Genomic DNA, 21936 nt, shown 5'->3' with positions numbered 1-21936 from the left:
CTTTGTTCAAGCATTTTTATGCCTTTACAATGCCTGTGGGCAAAAATATGTGTTGGGTGTAATATTTAAAAGAAAATAAAGAAGAAAAAAAAGAAAAAAGAAAAGGGGAGTTAGAAAGTGGTTACTTGAAAATCCTATGGTTAGTTTTATGCAACTTAAAAAAAATGTTGGGGCAGAATGTTTAATGGGGGTTACACCACCTGCTCCTCACAAATCTTAGCAGCTACTTTGAGGTGTTTCGGCTGTGGGGTATTTTCCAACTTTAATACAACTATCTCTGATTGAACACTTCATATGTCCCAGGGCTTTGGAGATACGATATCCCTGAATTAAAAATGGTGGCTTCTCCCAAGATAAATGAAAACATATACCCACATAAAATTTTTTTACATGAATGTTCATAGCAGCTTTATTCATAATAGCCAGAAAGTGGGAGCAATCCAAATGTCTATCAATTCATAAATGAATAAATGTGGACTGTTCATACAATGGAGCATTATTCAGCCATAAAAGGAACGAAATGCTCATACATGCTACAACATGGATGAATCTTGAAACATGGTAAGACAAAGAAGCCAGACACAAAGGGCAAATATTGTATGATTCTAATTATATGAAATGTCCATAATAATCAAATCCACAGAGACAGAAGTAGATGAGTGGTTGCCTGAGGCTGGAAGGTTAGGGGAAAATAGGGAGTGACAGCTAATGGGTTTCTTTTCAAGGTGATGAAAATATTCTCAAATTGATTGTGATGGTTGCATAACTGAGAATATACTAAAAACCATTGATGGAAGCAGACTTGGACCAATGGATAGGGCATCCGCCTACCACATGGGAGGTCCGCGGTTCAAACCCCAGGCCTCCTTGACCTGTGTGGAACTGGCCCATGAGCAGCGTTAATGTGTGCAAGGAGTGCACTGCCATGCAGGGGTGTCTCCTGCGTAGGGGAGCACCATGTGCAAGGAGTGCACCTCGTAAGGAGAACTGCCCAGAGTGAAAGAAAGTGCAGCCTGCCCAAGAATGGTGCCGCACACACGAAGAGCTGACACAAGATGACACAACAAAAAGAAACACAGATTCCCGGTGCTGCTGATAAGGATAGAAGGGGTCACAGAAGAACACATAGCAAATGAACATAGAGAGCAGACAACTGGGGGGGTGGGGGGGAGGGAGAAGGAAAGGGGAGAGTAATAAAAAAAACAAAAAACCATTGAAGTGTATGCTTCAAATAGATGAACTATATGGTATGCAAATTATATCTCAATAAAACTGCTATTAAAAAAAGGTAAGGGGAAGAGGATGTGGATCAACCAATTCAGTGCCTGCCTACCACATGGGAGGTCCTGGGTTCAGGTCCCAGTGTCTCCTAAAAGAAGATGGGCAGATGCCGCCTCCCGCCACAACACAGCTAATGCCACCCCCGCTGCAACAAGCAGCCAGCATTCGCAGCAGCCTTCGGGTGGCGGCTATGGCTCAGCCTGTTGGGCACTCACCTCTCATGTGGGAGGTCCTGGGTTTGGCTCCAGGTGCCTGCTGGAGAAGGCGAGCAAACAAACAATGAGTGGACAGACAAGCAAACCAGAGAAAATTAGGTTAAAAAAAAAAAAAGGTAAGGACTTCTGGGAAGACAGCAGACTAGAAAGACAAGGGACTCTCCTCTTCCAGGAAAATAGCTAGAGGACAGGCTGAAACAAGCCTGGAAAAAGATCTGTTAGAGTTTAGGACACCAGGTGAAGGGTGGACACAAGAAAAGAGAGGGACAAAGGAGGGGACTCACAATGGCAAAACTGAGTTGGAACCAGTGGCTAGCTATTGCTGGTTCCCTCCCCTACATTAAAGTCACTTTAGAATTCTCAGGCCTCTGAGCCGGCCACAGACAAAGGGGGCTCCAGGGATCCACCATCCCAGGATAGGGGAGAGAGAGGGACACAGCCTAAGGCTGAGTCAGCTTCTGACCCACAAATTTGGTCTGCTGTATCCCACCAGCCCTTCCAGGCCAGGTGAAGCTATCCCATTGTTTGCTAGCAGGGGACTAAAGAGATCCAGGACCAAAGAGATCAGACACATTCAATCTCCCTTTCGACTAACCAGAACTGATTTTTGAGGATGGAGAGGGGAGTGGAATTATTTCCTACCAGAGAAAAGGGAAGGGGCTACCAGAGAAGGAGAACTGACTCTGAGAAAGTCTAATTACAAGGCTCTTAGCCTCCAGGCAAGAACCTCCATCCCATTGATCCAGAGTGTGTGGCAGCAGACAAACGCTGACCCGGCATTGAACTGAGAGGGCTTCTAAGGAGTGCCATCTGCTGGCTGACCAAGGAAGGGCACATGAGAAAATTAAATAATTAGGGGAGGCTTTTAACAGCCTTTATAGCCTCCCTCCCCAAGGCCCTAGGAAGCAGGTCTGCAACCCATTACTGGGTCCAGAGCCCAGTTTTGAGCAACTAACAGGGACAATCCTAAAGATTCAGATCGAACCAAGAATCAAAGAGCAGAACACACAGCCTCCCACCACTAAACCCCTACGAAATAGAAAGAAATTGGGCAGATGAGTAAACTACCATTCTAATCAGACGCCTACACATCGGCAAAAAATTATAAGCCATACTAAGAAAATGGAAGACATGGCCCAAGAAAAGGACTATATCAAAGCCCTAGAAGAGATGCAGGATTTGAGATAATTAATTAACAAGATGCACACAAATTTCCAAACTCAAATTAATGAGTTAAAAGACAATATGGCTAAAGAGACATACGACATCAAGAAGACAATGAGGGGAAAGCGGACTTGGCCCAGTGGTTAGGGCGTCCGTCTACCACATGGGAGGTCCACGGTTCACACCCCGGACCTCCTTGACCCATGTGGAGCTGGCCTACGCACTGCTGATGCACGCAAAGAGTGCCGAGCCATGCAGGGGTGTCCCCCGCGTAGGGGAACCCCGAGCGCAAGGAGTGCACCCTGTAAGGAGAGCTGCCCAGCACGAAAGAAAGTGCAGCCTGCCCAGGAATGGCACTGCACACATGGAAAGCTGACACAGCAAGATGACACAACAAAAAGAAACACAGATTCCTGGTGCCGCTGATGAGGATAGAAGCGGTCACAGAAGAACATGCAGCGAATGGACAGAGAGAGCAGACAACTGGGGACGGGGGTAAGGGGAGAGAAATAAATAAAAAATAAATCTTAAAAAAAAAAAAAAAGAATAAGTAATACCAAAGACAGAAGAGCTGAAATTGAAGAGAAAAAAGAACATAGAAAAGAATAGAAAACATTGGATTACAACATGAAATGCAACACATATGTGCCATGGAAGTTCCAGAAGGAGAAGAGATGGGAAAAGGGGTAGAAAGCGTATCTGAGGAAATAATAGCTAAAAATTTCCCAACTCTCACAAAAGAAATGAACTTACATGTCCAAGAAGTGCTTTGTACCCCAGTCAGAATAAATTTGAATAGACCTACTCCAAGATACATACTACTCAGAATGGCAGATGTCAAAGATATGTGAATATATCCCAATAAAACTTCTAATAAATAAATAAATGTGCAAGAATAGCCAAAAAAGCAGCTATGACAGCAGGGGAAAATAGACTGAGAGATGAAGAATTTTCTTGTCTGTTTTTTTTTTTTAGATTTTTATTTTATTTCTCTCCCCTTCCCCCCACCCCAGTTGTCTGTTCTCTGTGTCTATTTGCTGCATCTTTCTTCTTTGTCTGCTTCTGTTGTTGTCAGCGGCAAGGGAATCTGTGTTTCTTTTTGTTGCGTCATCTTGTTGTGTCAGCTCTCCGTGTGTGTGGAACCATTCCTGGGCAGGCTGCACTTTCTTTTGCACTGGGCGGCTCTCCTTCCGGGGCACACTCCTTGTGCGTGGGGCTCCCCTACACAGGGACACCCCTGTGTGGCACGGCACTCCTTGCACGCATCAGCACTGCGCATGGGCCAGCTCCACACGGGTCCGGGAGGCCAGGGGTTTGAACCGCGGACCTCCCATGTGGTAGGTGGACGCCCTAACCACTGGACCAAACCTGCCACCTGTTTGTCTGTTTATTATTATTATTATTGAAATAATGAAAATGCTCTAATAATGATTGAAGTGATGGATGTACAACTATGTGATTATACCAATACCACTGATTGTACACTTTGAATCGAATTGTATGTTCTATTAATATGTATCAACAAAATTGATTTGTTAAAAAAAATGGCAAAAGAATAGACATTTGTCCAAAGAAGAAATATAAAAGGCAAAAAAAAAACCACATGAAAAAGTGTTCAACATCACTAATGATTAGGGAAATGCGAATCAAAACTATAGTAAGAGGAAATGGATGTGGCTCAAGTGATCGGGCTCCTACCTACCACATGGGAGGTTTGTGGTTCGATTCCTGGTGCCTCTTACAGAAGACAGTGTGCAATGGGCAGGCACGGCTAGCTGACACAAAAGATGATGTAATAAGAGACACAAGAGGAAAAACATAATGAGATACACAACAAAGCCGGGAGGTGGCTTAAGCAATTGGGTGCCTCTCTCCTACATTGGCAGTCCCAGATTTGGTTCCTGGTGACTCGAAAAGAAACAAAGAAGAGGAACAGACACAGCAAGTGCAAACAATGAGGGGATGGGAAAAGATAAATAAATGAAATAAACCTTAAAAAAAAAACTACAGTGAGATATCATTTCAAACAATTAGATGGCTACTATTTTTTTTTAAAGATTTATTTTATTTATTTCTTCCCCCTTTCCCCCGCCATTGTCTGCTCTCTGTGTCAACTCGCTGTATGTTCTTCTGTGCCTGCTTACACCCTCGGTGGCACCAGGAAACTGCGTCTCTTTTTTGTTACGTCATCTTGCTGTGTCAGCTCTCTGTGTGTGTGGCACCACTCCTGGGCGGGCTGCACTTTTTTCACATGGGGCGGTTCTCCTTGTAGAGCACACTCCTTGTGTATGGGGCATCCCCACGTGGGGGGCGCCCCTGCGTGGCACGGCACTCCTGGTGCGCGGCAGCTCTGCACATGGACCAGCTCATCACACAGGTCAGGAGGGCCTGGGGATCAAACCCTGGACCCTCCCATATGGTAGGCGGATGCTCTATCAGCTGAGCCACGTCCGCTTCCCCAGATGGCTACTATTAAAAGAACAGAGAACTACAAGTATTGGAGAGGATGTGTAGAGATAGGTACACTTATTCACTGTTGGTGGGAATGCAGAATGGTACCATCATTGTGGAGGACTATTTGGCAGTTCCTAAAGAAGCTGAATATAGATTTTCCATGTGACTCTGCAATACCACTATTGGGTAAATATACAGAAGAACTGAGAGCAGTGACATGAATAGACATCTGCACACTTACGTTCATAGAGGCATTACTCATGACTGCCTAAAGTTGGAAACAACCCAAGTGTCCACCAACAGAAGAATGGATAAACACACTGTGGTATAAATACACAATGGAATTTTACGCAGTTGTAAGAAGAAATGAAGTCATAAAGCATATGACAACATGGATGAACCTGGAGGACATTATGGTGAGTGAAGCAAGCCAGACAAAAAAGGACAAATACTATATGACTGCATTACGATGAACTAAATATATTGTGTAAAATATTGTATGATTTATCTAAAATGTAAATATAAATTAATTTATAAAGATGAAATTGGATTAGTGGTTACGTAGGGCTGGGTAAGGCATGCTAAGGGGTGTGGAGTTGTTCTTTTTGGAGTAATGAAATAACTCTAAAATTTTTCTGACTATGAATGCACAACATTGCACTTACACTAAAAGCCACTGACTGTACAGTTTGGATAGATCATATAGTATGTGAATGTATAACAATAAAACTGCTTATTAAATAAATAATTGTGTAATAGCTAGAAATAGCAGCTATTTACAGCAGGGGAAGCATAGAGAGACTGTGAAGAATTTTCTTGTTTGTCTGGTTTTGTTCATTATTATTACTGAAATAATGAAAATGCTCTAATAATGATTGAAGTGATGAATGCACAATATGATTATACCAAATACCACTGACTGTATACTTTGGATGAACTATAGGCTTTATTAATATGTATCAATAAGAATGATTTGTTGGGAAGCGGATGTGGCTCAGTTGATAGAGCATCCACCTACCAGATAGGAGGTCCAGGGTTCTATACCCAGGGCCTTCTGACCTGTGTGGTGAGCTGGCCCATGTACAGTGCTGCCACATGCAAGGAGAGCCATGACATACAGGTGCTATGTAGGGGAGCCTCACAAGCAAGGAGTGCACCCTGCAAGGACAGCCGCCCTGCGCAAAATAATCACAGCCCACCTAGGAGTGGCACCGCATACACAGAGAGCTGACGCAGCAAGATGACGCAACAAAAAGAGACAGATTTCCAGTGCTGCAGAGAATGCAAGCAGATACAGAAGAACACACAGAGAATGGACACAAGGGAGCAGACAAAGGAGGAGGGGGGAAGGGGAGAGAAATAAATAAAATAAAATCTTAAAAAAAAATGATTTGTTTAAAAAAAAAAAAGGTGAAATCTCCTACTATCTCCATGACCTTAAGGTAGGTAAAGATTTCTTAAATTGGATTTAAAAAGTACTCATCATAAGGGGAAAATGAATTGAAATGAAGAAAATTTCACACATACATTAAAATTAATTTGAGGGAAACGGACTTGGCCCAGTGGTTAGGGTATCCGTCTACCACATGGGAGGTCCGCGGTTCAAATCCCGGGCCTCCTTGACCCGTGTGGAGCTGGCCCATGCTCAGTGCTGATGCGCGCAAGGTGCGCTGTGCCACGCAGGGGTGTCCCCGCGTAGGGGAGCCCCACGCGCAAGGAGTGAACCTGTAAGGAGAGCCGCCCAGCGCGAAAGAAAGTGCAGCCTGCCCAGGAATGGCGCCGCCCACACTTCCCTTGCTGCTGACGACAACAGAAGTGGATAAAGAAACAAGACGCAGCAAATAGACACAGAGACCTGACAACCGGGGAAGGGGGGGAATTAAATAAATAAATAAAATCTTTAAAAAAAAAATTTAATTTGAGCAGGACCTTAGATATGTTAAAGGTAACACAATAAAGCTCCTAGAAAACAGGCACATATATCTTTTATGACTTTGATGAAGGCAATGATTTCTTAAATAGGTCACAAAAAAATCCCCACAAACAATAAAGAAAAAGAAATTGTTAAACTGGGCTTGATAAAAATAAAAAACTGTTTATCAGAAAATACCATTGGGGGCGGATATGGCTCAGGTGATTGGGCTCCTGTCTACCTGGGTTCGATTCCCAGGGCTTCCTGTTAAAGGCATGCTGGCCCACACCACCGTGGAGAGCTGATGGCCCACACCGCCGCAGAGAGCTGACAGCAGACGGCTAGCACAAACCAACAAAGGGGGGGAGGGATAAAAAATGAAGTAAAATAAATAAATCTTAAGAAAAAATACAATTAATAAAGAGAAAAAACAGGGAAATGGATGTGACTCAAGCCATTGGACTTTTGCCTACCACATGGGAGGTCCTGGGTTCCGTTCCTGGTGCCTCCTGGAGAAGGCAGGCAGGCAGGCGCAGTGAGCTGATGCAACAAGATGATGCAACAGAAGAGACACGAAGAGGAAAGACAATGAGAGATACAACAAACCAGGGAGCTGAGATGGCTCAGGTGATTGAGTGCTCTCTTCTACATGAAAGGTCCCAGGTTTGGTTCCCAGTGCCTCCTAAAGAGAAGATGAGCAGACAGCGACCACAAACAACAATGGGACGAATGAATAAATCTTAAAAAAAAAAAAAAGAGAGAAAAATCAAAAGACAAACATTGTATGATCTCACTGATATAAAATAATCAGAATATACAGATTCATAAAGACAGAAACTAGAATACAGGTTACCGGGGACCAGAAGGATGTGGGGAATGGGAAATTCATGCCTAATTGGTACAGAGCTTCTGTCTGGGGTAACAAAAGGTTTTGGTGGTGATGGTGGCATGACACTGTGAAAGTAATTAGCACCTTTGAATTGTGTAATTGAAAACTGATAAAATGGGGGATTTTAGGGTTGTGTGTGTATTTTTTTTTAAGATTTATTTTTTATTTATTTCTCTCCTCTTCTCCCCCCTTGTTGTCCACTCTCTGTGTCTGCTTGCATTCTTGTCAGTGGCACCGGGAATCTGTGTCTCTTTTTGTTGCATCATCTTGCTGCGTCAGCTCTGTGTGTGTGCAGTACCACTCCTGGGCAGGCTGTGATTTTTCGCATGGGGCGGCTCTCCTTACAGGGCACATTCACTGGGTGTGGGGCTCTCCTATGTGGGGGTCACCCCTGTGTGGCATGGCATTCCTTGCATGCATCAGCATTGCACATGGGCTAGCTCATCACACAGGTCAGGAGGCCCTGGGTTTGAACTCTGGGCCTCCTATGTGGTAGACAGAAGCTCTATCAGTTGAGCCAAATCCACTTCCCTAGGGTTGTATATATTTTATCAGAAAAAAAATTAAAATTAAAAAAAAGAAAGCAAGTCACTGACCAGGAGAAGATATTTGCAATAACATATCCAACAAAGGACTCATTCAGAATATATAAATAACTTTTATAAATCAGTTAAAAAAACAAACAAACAACCTACATGGCATCCAAATAAAGAATGGGCAAAAGACCTGAATAAGCATTTCATAAAGGCAAAAGTCAAATGGTCAATAAACACATGAAAAAAATGTTCAGCTTCATTACTATCAGGGAAATGCATTGTAAAACCACAATGACATACCATTTCATACACAGGAATGACTCAACTGCAAACAACCACCACAATACAGACAATACCAAGTATAGGTGAAGATATGGAACAAGAGGAAGTCACACATCCTGCTACTGGGAGTGTGAAATGGTGTAAATTGGGAGTATAATTGGGAAACTGACACTATTATACTAAAGCTGGTCAATGGGGAAGTGGATGTGGCTCAAGAGACTGGGCTCCTGTCTACAATAAGGGAGGCCCCAGGTTTGATTCCCGGGGTCTCCTGGTAAAGGCCAGCAGCCCCGCTCCATGAAGAGCTGGCAGCCCACGCTGTGGAGAGCTGATGCAAGATGACACAACAAAAAAGGGAGACGCAGAGGAGACGCAGCAGACTAGGGAGATGAAGTGGCTCAGGCAATTGAATGGCTCTCTCCCACACCAGAGGTACCGGGATTGGATCCCAGTGCCTCCTACAGGGAAAGATGAGAAGAAAAGACAAGCAGACATGGAAGAACACACAGTAAATGGACACAGAGAGCAGACAGCAAGCACAAAAAAACAACAAGGGGCAAGGAATAAAGCTGTTCAATGTTCGGCAATTCCACTCTGAAGTATGTACCCAATAGAGTACATAAATAAGTATTCACCAAAAGACATTAGACATATGTCAAAAGACAATGTCAGGAAGCAGACTTGGCCCAACAGATAGGGCGTCTGCCTACCACATGGGAGGTCCGAGGTTCAAACCCAGGGCCGCCCTGACCCGTTTAGAGCTGGCCCATGCACAGTGCTGATGTTGCATAAGGAGTGCCGTGCCACGTAGGGGTGTCCCCTGAGTAGGGGAGCTCCCACGTGCAAGGAGTGCACCCTGTAAGGAGAACCACCCAGTGCGAAAGAAAGTTTAGCCTGCCCAGGAACGGTGTCACACACACACGGAGCTGACGCAGCAAGATGACGCAACAAGAATAGACAGATTCCTGGTGCTGCTGACAACAATACAGCAATGGAAGCGGACACGGAAGAACACGCAGTGAATAGACACAAAGAGCAGACAACTGGGGCGAGACGGGGGGGAAGGGGAGAGAAATTTAAAAAAAAAATCTTAAAAAAAAAAAAAAGACTTAATGTCCATAGCAGCACTATCCGTAAGACCCCCCAAACAGAAAAGAACCTGAATGCCCATGGACTTTCAAATGGATAATTTTTACTTACCGATCACAATGAGAGAATGCAAAAACTACTGTCAACAGTTTGGGTGACCTCATAATGTTCAGCGAAAGGAACCAGACACAAGAATATATACTGTGGAAGCGGACTTGGCCCAGTGGTTAGGGTGTCCGTCTACCACATGGGAGGTCCGCGGTTCAAACCCCAGGCCTCCTTGACCCATGTGGAGCTGGCCCATGCGCAGTGCTGATGCGCACAAGGAGTGCTGTGCCACGCAGGGGTGTCCCCCGCGTAGGGGAGCCCCACGCGCAAGGAGTGCACCCCGTAAGGAGAGCTGCCCAGCATGAAAGAAGTTCAGCCTGCCCAGGAATGGCGCCGCACACACGGAGAGCTGACACAACAAGATGATGCAACAACAAAGAGACACAGATTCCCGTGCTGCTGATAAGGATAGAAGCGGGGGAAAAAAAAAGAACGCACAGCAAATGGACACAGAGAACAGACAACTGGGGCGGGGGGGGGAGGGGGGGAAGGGAGAGAAATAAATTAAAAAATAAAATCTTTAAAAAATAATATACTGTATCAATCCATTTCTATATTACGCCAGTAAATTCAAAACCAGGAAAAAACTAATCTGTGGTGGTAGTAGGACTGTAGTTACTTTGGCGGTGGTGGTGGAGACTGGTAGGGGCACATGAGAGGCTCTCTGGGTGCTGATAAGCTTCTAGGCCTTTAGCGGAGGGCTAGACACACAGGTGTGTTCACTTTGTGAAAATTTGTTGAGCTGTACACTCACAATGTATGCACTTTTAAAAATGTATACTATAATTCAATATTAAGTTAAAATGGCCTAGTCACCGAAGAGGTCCACATTTAGAAGAAATTTGGCATTTAGTCAAGTGATGATCCAATTGACAGTATACCCCAAGTTAAGATCAATGGCTGAAAGAGAAAGAAAATTGAACCTTTACATTCAAACGGAGTGAATAAGGTAGAAAACGATCAGCCATTTATAGAATCAAAGACATCCAGGAATGAACCCAAACAAACAATTTTTCACCAGAGTCTATATCAGAGAGAGGGAAAAAACAGGCGCCACTAGTCTACAGTGTTAGAAGCCAGGGCAGGGGATACTTTGCAGGGAGGTAGTAATAAGAAAGTGGCAGAGGGGGCTTCTGGGAGTGCTGGGATAGGTGTGTTCACTTTTGAAAATTCATCAAAGTGCACTCATGTTCTGTGTACCTTTTGTGGGTTATACTTCAAAATATGTTTAAAGAAAGGAGAAGTACAGGCTCTGTGGTCACAGATCTATGCTTCAACCTGGTTCCTCAATTCCCTGACTGGTAAACTACTTAATCTCTCTGGATCTCAGTTTCCTCATCTGGAAAATGGGAATAAGAATCTCCACCTCCCAGGGCTACTGAAGTAAATGAGAGCATTGGGAAAATGCTTACTCCTGGACCTGACACAGACTAAGTTCACAACAAATTGTGGTTAGAATCCCATCTCACAGATGGAGAAACTCAGATTCAGAGAGAGCCTTGGTCCAAACCAGGATTTGAACCTGGCCTCTCTGACTCCACCACTGTCTCTTAAAGGGTTCCAAAGGAGTATAATGCCCAGAATTGCACCTGGCTTCTTAGAGGCTCCCTGTCTATCCAGGAAATCTAGTGGGACACTACAGAGTGTGTAAGCTTTGGAGTCAGCCAGTTTTGAATTCAAGTTCTGATCCCACCACTTACTGATGACCCTGCTCTAAGAGCTCTGAAGTCAGGCAGCCCTAGCTTCAAGTCTCAGCCCTACCACTTTAGAATGGGTGAACTTGGCAAGGGTCTTCACCTCTCTGTACATTATTTTCTTTGACTTTGAACTAGGGGCAATAGCACTATGGGAATATTACACGGAATAATATAGAAAGAGCTTAGTCTGGCAGGTAGTAATTGCTCAGTAAAAGGCAGTTGTTATTGTAATCGTCATCTTCTGCTTCACCTGCTCTGGTCCCCAAATAGGAGGTACTTCTGTGACCTGCCAGAGAACTACTGCTTGCGTCCCCACAGGCCCTATCACATCAACTAATACTTTTTCCCGATGCTTGTTTAGTTATCCTTTTCACTTGCCAGCCTGTCAGCTCCATGAGGGGCAGGGATCAGGCTGGTTTTGCTTGGCACTGTACCCTGGGCCTGGCCCACGTCATTTATTTATTCATTCAATAACTACCTATTGAGCACTTGGGGTATAATGGTGAACCAAAGCAGACAAAGCCCTTACCCTCATGGGGCACACTGGCTCCAGAGGGAGGCAGACATGTACCTAAGAATCACGCAGAAAGGCATGTCAAGTCATAATGGACCAGTGTTCTGAAGGAGGGGGAGGTACCTGGGGCTCCAGCGGCCTGTACCAGGGGAACTGCCTGGGACTGGGAGTCAGGACAGGCTTCCTTGGAAATGGAAGCTGAGACTGAAAGGATGAGTCACAGCTAAGTCTGGCGATGGGGAGAGAAAGGAAAGGCATTCCGGGAAGAAGGAAAAGATGTGCAAAGGCTGAAAGGAGAGAGGGTGTGTGGGATGTTGGTACTAAGAACCCCAATTCCATAATTACTATTTTCTGAACGAACAATGGAAGGATTAAGCAATCGTGTGAAGCCTGACCCATAAGAGGGGTTCAACAGTGGCCTGTGGAAGGGGAGACTCGGGCCTTGCAGTTTGCACCATGCATGCTTTTGTATCGTCCCTGCCCACTGTGTGCAGGACACTGGTGGACCCCAGGGGTCACAGATGAAGCCCCACAACTCTGAATGAGAGCCCCCAGGGCTTTTTCTGCAAGTCTGCACCATTACCCAGGTAGCTGCTCTGGCCTAACTCTGCACCCCAGGTGGAAGAAATACCACCATGCCAGCCATCAAGGTCACCAAAATCCCACAAAGATAAACTGGGCAGATGGCACCATCTGCTAACCTCCCTTTGACCACGCCAACCCTGGCTGCATAGGGCTAGAAGGAGCTGGAGGAGAAAGATGTCCTCATCTGGCACCTAGGCTGAGAGGCCTGGGATCTAGAACACCCTTGCGCCACATGTACCTTTTGTGCCACACCCAGCTGCAGCACCTGGCACCCACCAAAGGCATCTCTGCCCATCCCATCCCCTGGTGACCCTCATTCTCGTGGCAGGCACTGATGATCTAGAATTTGGCAACTGGGCAGAGAGAGAACTCTGATTATGACATAATGTTACACAGGAAGAACCATGAGTCTTTCTCCATCCCTTTTCTTGCAGGTTCTCTAAAAACTGGCTCCATTGTGAGCTTATGATATCTGGGAGGGAGAAGCAGGGGGGAGAAGAGGAAAAGAACAAGAACAGCAGCAGCAGCAGCCGCCATGCCACCTCCATGTGTGCTTCCAGTTGGATACTATGCTCTTTAACGCTTTATTTAAACAACAACAAAAAAGTCTCCCAGGGAAGCGGACTTGGCCCAATGGATAGGACATCCGCCTACCACAGGGGAGGTCTGGGGTTCAAACTCCGGGCCTCCTGGACCCGTGTGAAGCCGGCCCATGCACAGGGCTGATGTGTGCAAGGAGTGCTGTGCCACGCAGGGGTGTCCCTGTGTAGGGGAGCCCCACGCGCAAGGAGTGCATCCCGTAAGGAGAGCCACCCAGCGCGAAAGAAAGTGCAGCCTGCCCAGGAATGGCGCCACACACACACAGAGCTGACACAACAAGATGACGCAACAAAAAGAAACACAGATTCCCAGTGCCACTGATAAGGACAGAAGCGGTCACAAAAGAACACACAGCAAATGGACACAGAGAGCAGACAACTGGGGCGGGGGCGGGGGAAGGGGCGAGAAATAAATAATAAAAAATAATAAAAAATAAAAGTCTACTGGTACCCTGTACTTGTAAGTGGTTAATCATTTGGATAAGATGTCTGGATCACACCCCGCCCCCACTTTCCTCCAGCTCATGAGCTCTGAGAGAACAGGAACCACATCTGTTCAGACACTCTTGAAACCTCAGTGCTTGCCCATGCCTGGCACTTACCAGAATAAAGGTTTGCTTTTCCCTGAATGAAGTCACAAGAGCCCTACAAGGGAGAGGTTGTTATCCCAGTTTCTGATGAGGACATTGAGGCTCTCACATTTATAAGCATTTTGCCTGAGGTTACACAACTAACAAGCGTGGGACACAAACCTAAACCAAACCCGTGCTTCTCACCAAACCTTTCAGTCTTCCCTCAACCAATGGAGTGGGAAAGAGAAACTGAGGTCCAAAAGAGATATCAGTGGACCCTGGGTGCATCCAGAAGTTCTGAGCCTTGGAGCAGTGCCCACCTTGTGAAATATTAATCCTGGAGCTGGGGATAAACGCAAATAAATGCCCTATTTACAGAGGCTGGAAATGCTCCAGGAGGGAGCAGACCATGGGCCAGAGACTGGGGTGGGAGGGGAGTCAGGGCACGCTCCAGGAGTCTGCCAGGGGCAGGGTTGCAAGTTAAGGGTCAGAGGAAATGCTGGATGTCACCCAGTCCAAAGTATCTGAAGAGACAAATCCACAAAGCAAGTTATGTTAGGAAGATATAGAAACAAAGAGGGAAGAGGGCACCTCATCACTGGGCAGGTGCTGGTGCTACTGGGAGGTAGAGGGACCTTGAGATGCTGGGTTAGCCTAGGAATCCAACTGCCTGGGTTCTATTCGTGCAGTCATACCCATACCGAACACTAAGTATGTAGCAAGAACTATGCAAAGCATAGCGTACTTTTTACTCACAATAGCCGAAAGGTGGAAGCAACCCAAGTGTCCATCAACCAATGAATGGATAAATAAAATATGGTATATACATACTATGGAATATTATTCAGCCATAAAAAGGAAGGAAGTGCTGATAGGTGCTACAATATGGATGAACCTTGAAGACATCATATTATGTGAACCAGTCACATGCAAAAGGACAAATATTAAATGATTTCACTTATATGAAATAACTAGAATATGCAATTTCATAGAGAAAGTAGATTACAGGCTATAAGGAATAGGGCAAGGGGTAGGAAATGGAGAGTTTATTCTTTTTTTTTTTAAAAGATTTATTTATTTATTTATCTCCCCTCCCCCGCTCCGCCCCAGTTGTCTGTTCTCTGTGTCTATTCGCTGCATGTTCTTCTTTGTCTGTTTCTGCTGTTGTCAGCGGCACGGGAATCTGTGTTTTTTTTCTTGTGTCATCTTGTTGTGTCAGCTCTCTGTGTGTGCGGCACCATTCCTGGGCAGGCTGAACTTTCTTTCGCGCTGGGCAGCTCTCCTTATGGGGCATACTCCTTGCGCATGGGTCTCCCCTATGCAGGGACACCCCTGCATGGCACAGCACTCCTTGCGCGCATCAGCGCTGTGCATGGGCCAGCTCCACACGGGTCAAGGAGGCCCGGGGTTTGAACCGCGGACCTCCCATGTGGTAGACGGATGCCCTAACCACTGGGCCAAGTCCGCTTCCCAGAGAATTAATTCTTAATGGGTACAGAGTTCCTGCTTGGAGTGATAGAAAAGTTTTGGTAATAGATGTTGGTAAGGTAACACAACACAGTGAATGTAATTAATATCACTGAATTCTATACCTGGAAATGGTTGATTTCCAGGTATAGGAAACTTGATGTTTCCCACTTTAACTTTAATTTTAAAGTTAAAGTTTAAAAGTTTTAAACTTTATGTTTCCCACTCCTACTTCAACTTTTATGTTTCCCATTTTAACTTTAATTTTTACCACTAGAATTTTTTTTAAAAGAGTTATGGGGGAGTAGATGTGGCTCAAGGGGTTGAGTCCTGCTGTCCACATGGGAGGTCCTGGGTTCGGTCCCTGGTGTCTCCTAAAAACAAACAGCAAGCAAACAAATGAAAAAAACAACTACTCAGGGGAGCTGATGTGGCTCAGTGATTGAGCACTGGCTTCCCACATATGAGGTCCTAGGGTTCAATCCCCAGTCCTAGTACAAAAACAAAAACAAAACAAAACAAAAGCTAAGTACTTATTGTGTAAATTCATTTAATTTTTGAACAATCATATGAGGCAGGAGATGAAAGACCTGAGGTGTAGAGTGGCTACGTAACTTGCCATGGACATATGTATATGCACATAGGTATAAACAGATGCATATCTGTTACAGGTGTTCATTAGTCCCAATCACTGTTTTTTGAGCTCTACATCCATGTTCTCATTGAAGTCACACAATAACCTATGATGGACATATTATTATTTTGTTTTCCAGATGAAGAAACTATGGTTCAAAGATGTACAATGACTTGCCCAAGGTTCCTCAGTAATGCCTGACTCTAAAGCTCAGGCTCTTTACCATTATGCTCAGGGCAGACACCTTTCCTCCAAGCCTCCGCTTTTCCTTCTGTAGCATGAGCCTCCACTGCTTCTTTCCAACTCTGAGTGTCCTTGGGCACTGAGCACTGATCAGATATTGCTTATAAGTGTTCCATGAACACTTAACACTGGAAGCTTCCTGAGGGCAAGGACCCAGACATGATCCATGTGGTCTCCCTGACACAGTGAGTGTGTATCTGGTTAGCTGAAGTGAAGGAGCCTTAGCTCTTTGAGATCCCCAGCCAATATTTATTAGCCATTCATCAGGGTCCTAATTAAAATGTTGCAGGGAAGCAGACCTGGCCCAGTGGTTAGGGCGTCCGTCTACCACATGGGAGGTCTGCGGTTCAAACCCCGGGTCTCCTTGACCCGTGTGGAGCTGGCCCATGCACAGTGCTGATGCGCGCAAGGAGTGCCCTGCCATGCAGGGGTGTCACCTGCATAGGGGAGCCCCACGTGCAAGGAGTGCACCCCGTGAGGAGAGCCACCCAGCACAAAAGAAAGTGCAGCCTGCCCAAGAATGGCGCCAGACACACAGAAAGCTGACACAAGATGATGCAACAACAAAAAAAAGAAACACAGATTCCCCGTGCCACTGATAAGGATAGAAGCAGTCACAGCGAATGGACAGAGAGAGTAGACAACTGGGGTGGGGGGGGGGGGGGAAGGGGAGAGAAATAAATAATAAAAATAAAAAATAAAAAATAAAATGTTGCAAATGGCACCTACCTTTCAGGTTGCCAAGGAAATGCCGTGAAATATGGCAGAAAATGGTAACCAATAATTACAAAGAATGATTTCCTAAGAATAATGCTTGAAGACCCTTCTGCTCACTTCTGAAGCTGGAAAATCAGCTTCGGTGATTGAACCATATATAGGAAATTGGTCCCAAAGTAGATGATCCAAAAGGGGTCTCTGAACTCACATTTCAGAAGCCAAGAACAGCTGAGGTACTGAAGCCAAGAAAAGAACCCTGGTGCCAAGAGTAACTCTCTCCTTGGTAGCCCCTCCCCTCCAAATGTGTCTGCAGAATCCTGGTGGCGGTAATAAAAACAAGAACTGTTTTTTCCCTTTGTAGAGGGCTTTAGATTGCACGGAATTCTTTCACAACCAGTGTCTCATTTCATCCTCCCAATAGCCTTCAGAGTTAGTGGGGATGGGTGGGAGCAGACCATTATTCTTAGCATATATAGGAAAACTAAGGCCCAGTGAGGAGAAGGGACTCACCCACATAGCAAGCGAGCAGCAAACCTAGGGTTTGAACCCAGGTGCTGAGATGGTTAGAATAGTTCTAACCACAATAGCCTGCTCTAACATGCTCTCAGCCTCTAAGTGCTCTGACTTTTCATTTTCAAATCTTCTGGGCCCAGTTGTCCTGCTCAGTCTGAGTAATGTAGTCAGGCTTCGGGGTGAGGAAGGAGAGCAATCACTATTCTGGCCCTTTAGGATGCCAAAAAATCTCAGCCTCTGCTGGGCACTTCTAAGTTCAAGAGCCTCCACTAGCAGATTAGCTAGACACACATACAGCCTAACCACACTTCTAGGCCCAATATTCATTGCCTTTTCCAACCTGTTTCCAGTCACATTTATTTCGACACCATCATTTTGCCCATTTCATTTGGTAGAACGGGGACTTGCTGGACTCTTAAAAAAAGCCCCATCACCTTCCACTGGCATCAAAAAAAGCCAGACCCAAACATCCTCCTAGTGTAATATATAACATTTCTATTACTACTGAGAAATGTTAGTAAATTTCCACCTTGTCCCTCACACTATTTCCCTAAATTCTACAAGCTCAGAGAGGCAAACAGAGCTGGTGATGCCACCAGCTGATGCTTAAAAGAAAGCTCTAAGGCCGACCCACACAGAAACCGTTCATTATCACTGTCATTGTCATCATCACAACTGCTATGTAGTGAGTACTTGCTACATGCCAAATTCTCACTAAGCACTTCAGTGCATGATCTCATTTAACCCATTTTACAGATGTAGAAACTGAGGTGGAGAAAGGTCCCTTGCCCAAGTTCTCACAACCAGGAAGCAGAGGTATGACTTGGTTTAACCACAGTGCTCCACGGCAATCCTTACAGCGTTTATTCTATCAATGGTCATTACAAAGATAGAAAAAGGTTACCACACAAGCTCAAAGCACAAGGGAATTTGTCATCTACCTGTGTTTCTCCAACCATTGGACACTTCAACAAGTTCGTACAGTTCTGAAAGGGTGCTCCATTAGATACCCTTTGACCTTGCATCATATAACAGCTCCTAACATCCCCAACATTATCTGGTCCCCACTATTCTCTGACTTCTTCACCCATACCCTTCCCCTCCTTTAACCTGCTCCAGGCCCACTATTCTCTCACTGTTTTTTAAAAGCATCAAGTATACTACTACTTCAGGAACTTTGCATTTGCTCTTCCCCCACTACAGAGGTGCATAGCTCACTCCCTCACTTCCTTTAGGTCTCTGCTCAAATATCACCTTAGAGCAGGGATTCTTAACTAGGGGTCTGTGAACATGAAATGAAATTCAAAAAAACATTATTCTTGTGCGGATGTGTTGGTGCAGATGTGATATATTTATTAAATAATACACAGTATAATGTGGACTTAGTAAGGGGTCAGTGGTTTTCACTTGACTTGCAAAGGGGTCAGAAAAGGTTAAGAACTCCTGCTTTAGAGAGACCTTTCCTGACCATCCTCTTTAAAAGGGCACCTCTCCACTCCCTGGCCCTCCCCATGGCTCTTCCCTGCTTTCTTTTCTCCATAGCAGTTATTACCAACAGACATATATGTTACTTATTTGCTGTATGAATTAATGAATCAAAGCAGAGATCCCTAAACCCTGGCAACTACTGCCTGCTTTAAGTGTAGCCCCCTGTGAACTTTTTCAAAATTGTTTTCCATGCTCATTTGAACCCTGACAAGAAACATTCTGTGGGAAAGATCATATAGGGTGATTTTCCTGAGACCTTAGGCATTCCTCTCCCACTGAAAAACCAAATGCGATGACAGGCACAGGCAAAGACTGGAAATCTTGGTCTCTTTTAGACTTAACAGCAGCCAACTCAATTTCCACACACACAGCTGAAGTGGCCAGCACAGTCAGTTTCACTTTCAGCTTACCCTCCAGGTACCTTTGACCCTCAGGTAGCAACCCCACCCCATCCCTTCCACACTCTGTTGGATTTCCCTGTATCTTGTCATCCCTTTTGGAAGCTGATCCAGAATCCAAGTGGTCCCTGAGCTTGTAAGCACTGCTCTGGGGGAACTTAAGCTCATCCAACAGGTAGCTGAGGCAGGGGCTGGCCCTTTCAGCCTTACATCGATCCCCCATCTTGGAGGGGCGTTCATCAGGGCGTCATTTTCTTTCTGAAGGAAGGGAGCTCGGTTTTAAAGGCACATTTCTCAGACTTGGGGACACGGGTAGAGAAGGTAGCCCTCCCACCATTGGCCGAGATGGATCTAGGCGAGTGGCTGCAGCGGCGATACTGAGGCCCTGGTAGCAACTGGGAAAGAGGGAAGGAGGAGAGTATATCCCTTGGCCAGGGGTCTAGGACCTACCCTGGGATGGGGTTGCCCTCAGCAGATGGAATGCTTCGTCGGCGAGGAGCGGAGGATGAGGCCGGGGAGACTCCAGGGCCAGAGCGCCACGAGAGGCAAGGGATCTCGTCAAGCTAGGGCTGGGGTCCGGGGGAGACAGGGGTCGGTGGGGCGGAGCTTGGGATCTGGGGACTGAATAGTCCCAGGCGGGAGTGGGTCGCGTTGGGGAACTCCGTGGCCGTTACCTTGCCCTTAGGGCTGCCAGCGGAGGTGAGGGCCGCCAGGTGCTGGCTTCAGGGCCCGGCCCCTCCCCCGATCCGGCTTCTACGGCTCAGAGCCTGCAGCCGCCGCCGCCTCCGCTGTCAACAAACCCTGGGTGCATCACTTCCGGGGCCGCCCCCTAGCAACAGCGATCAGGTTCCCCCAACTGGTCCCGAGGCGAACGCGCGCTGCGGTGGCGAAAGGTTCCGGGTTACCGCGGACCTTTCCTTTCTCAAATATCGGTTGGTTCTAGGGTTGGAGGAGGAATGGAGTTGGTCCTCCATCCCGGCCCAGAGAACTCGTCTTCCCTGGTCTCTGAGGGGCCCGTTCACCTCAGACTGAGGTTCAGTTCATCCTCTGGCCCTGCCTTTAATCAGACCCCCGGTAGTGGTTAAGAGCTGGACTGACTCTACATTCCATTGTTAGCGCAGACTTTCCTCTGTGCTGCAGCCTGGTACAGCCAGCGACCTACTTAACATCTCCCTTTGGGTGCACTCTGACGTCCAAAACACAATCATCACCCCCATCCCTCCAAACCCTCTCTTACATCTCCATCTTAGTAAATGGGCCACCAAGCACCTGGGCTGTCCGAAAACGAGGAATCCAGCGGCTTGGGTCGCTCCATTACCCTTGGCCCTTCGTCCAGTCTCCAAGTCCCAAGCATTTCTCAAATCAACCCCTTCTCCTTGCCACTTACAGTGCCCGACTTCTGCCCACCATCATTTCTTATCTGGATTTCTGCCTGTCCAGTAACATAACTCCTAACTCCTTCCACTCCTATTCACACCACAGCCCCAGGGTGATTATTTCAAATCTGACCAGGTCATTCCGCCCACACCACCACCTCTTTCCACTTAACCACCTTTAACAGATCAGTCATGTCTCCTTCTCCAGCCTCTTGTCCCCCTTCCCCCAATTCCTATTTCCATTATCCAAGAGGGCAGTTAAAGCAGTTTTGGTACTTTTAATGATCCCCTTCTCTCCCATAGGCTCAAATACTCTTCCTGCCCCCATCTATATCTAACACACTTCTGCTCCACTTTCTGTTCTCAGTTTAGATTCACTTTCCTGAGGAACTTTTTCTTGACACTATACCTGCTCCCGTATTCTAATAACCAGGTTTTATTGTTGCTGTTGTTTTGCATAGCATGTTTTAGTCTTTTACCATGTCCAACTATGTTCATATTTTTTGTTCATACAATTTTAATTGTTTAAAAATTCTATCGATGATTTCAAATTACCAAAGTAAGACATGATTGTTAAAAAAAAATACAGGCATAAATGGAAGAAAAAAAAGAAAGTCCCAGGAAGTGGATGTGGCTCCCAGTTGGGCACCTGCTTACCATATGGGAGGTCCCAGGTTTGGTTCTGAAGCCTCCTGGAGAAGGCAAACAAACAGTGGGCAGACAAACAAGAGAACCATCTGGGGCTGGGGGCGGGGGGAATAAAGAAAAATAAATCTTAAAAAAAAATGTCCCCATTCAAATCCTCACCCAACCCCAACCTCATTCCCTTCTGCAGATGAGACCACTCTTAACAGACTGGAGAGAACCCTTAGAGCCTTTTTTCCCCCAAAGCATGTATATAGAAGAGTTCTATCCTATAAAACTCTTAGGAGGGAAGTGGATTTGGCCCAACGGATAGGGCATCCAACTACCACATGGAAAGTCCAAGGTTCAAACCTAGGGCCTCCTGACCCATGTGATGAGCTGGCCAAGGAGTGCTGTGCCACACAGGGGTGTCCCCTGCATAGGGAAGCCCCACCCGCAAGGAGTGTGCCCTGTAAGGAGAGCCACCCAGTGCGAAAAAAGTGCAACCTGCCCAGGAATGGCACCGCACACACGGAGAGCTGATGCAGCAAGATGACGCAACTAAAAGAGACACAGATT

General features: G+C 46.0%; 1 protein-coding gene across 5 annotated transcripts in view; it reads right to left on the bottom strand.

Annotated features, from left to right (window-relative positions):
- Positions 1 to 20169, bottom strand: part of ZER1 (zyg-11 related cell cycle regulator) — a 35927-nt gene extending 15758 nt beyond the window's left edge. Inside the window, exons 1-2 of one of the 5 annotated variants that reach the window (XM_058302292.2) lie at positions 19808 to 20166; positions 1497 to 1536 (exon numbers count right to left, since the gene is read on the bottom strand). The gene's annotated coding sequence lies outside the window, so the exon portion shown is untranslated. Of the gene's footprint in view, positions 1 to 1496; positions 1537 to 19807 lie in introns of all 5 variants that reach the window. The other 4 variants (XM_012518788.3, XM_004476458.4, XM_071216933.1 and 1 more) reach the window with 4 other exon arrangements.
- Between the last annotated feature and the right edge of the window lie 1767 nt (positions 20170 to 21936).

Source organism: Dasypus novemcinctus, chromosome 8, assembly GCF_030445035.2.
Source record: "Dasypus novemcinctus isolate mDasNov1 chromosome 8, mDasNov1.1.hap2, whole genome shotgun sequence".
NCBI classification, from domain to species: Eukaryota; Metazoa; Chordata; class Mammalia; order Cingulata; family Dasypodidae; genus Dasypus; species Dasypus novemcinctus.
The sequence above is the reverse complement of the archived record's forward strand: the minus strand, read 5'-3'. Positions and strand labels throughout refer to the sequence as shown.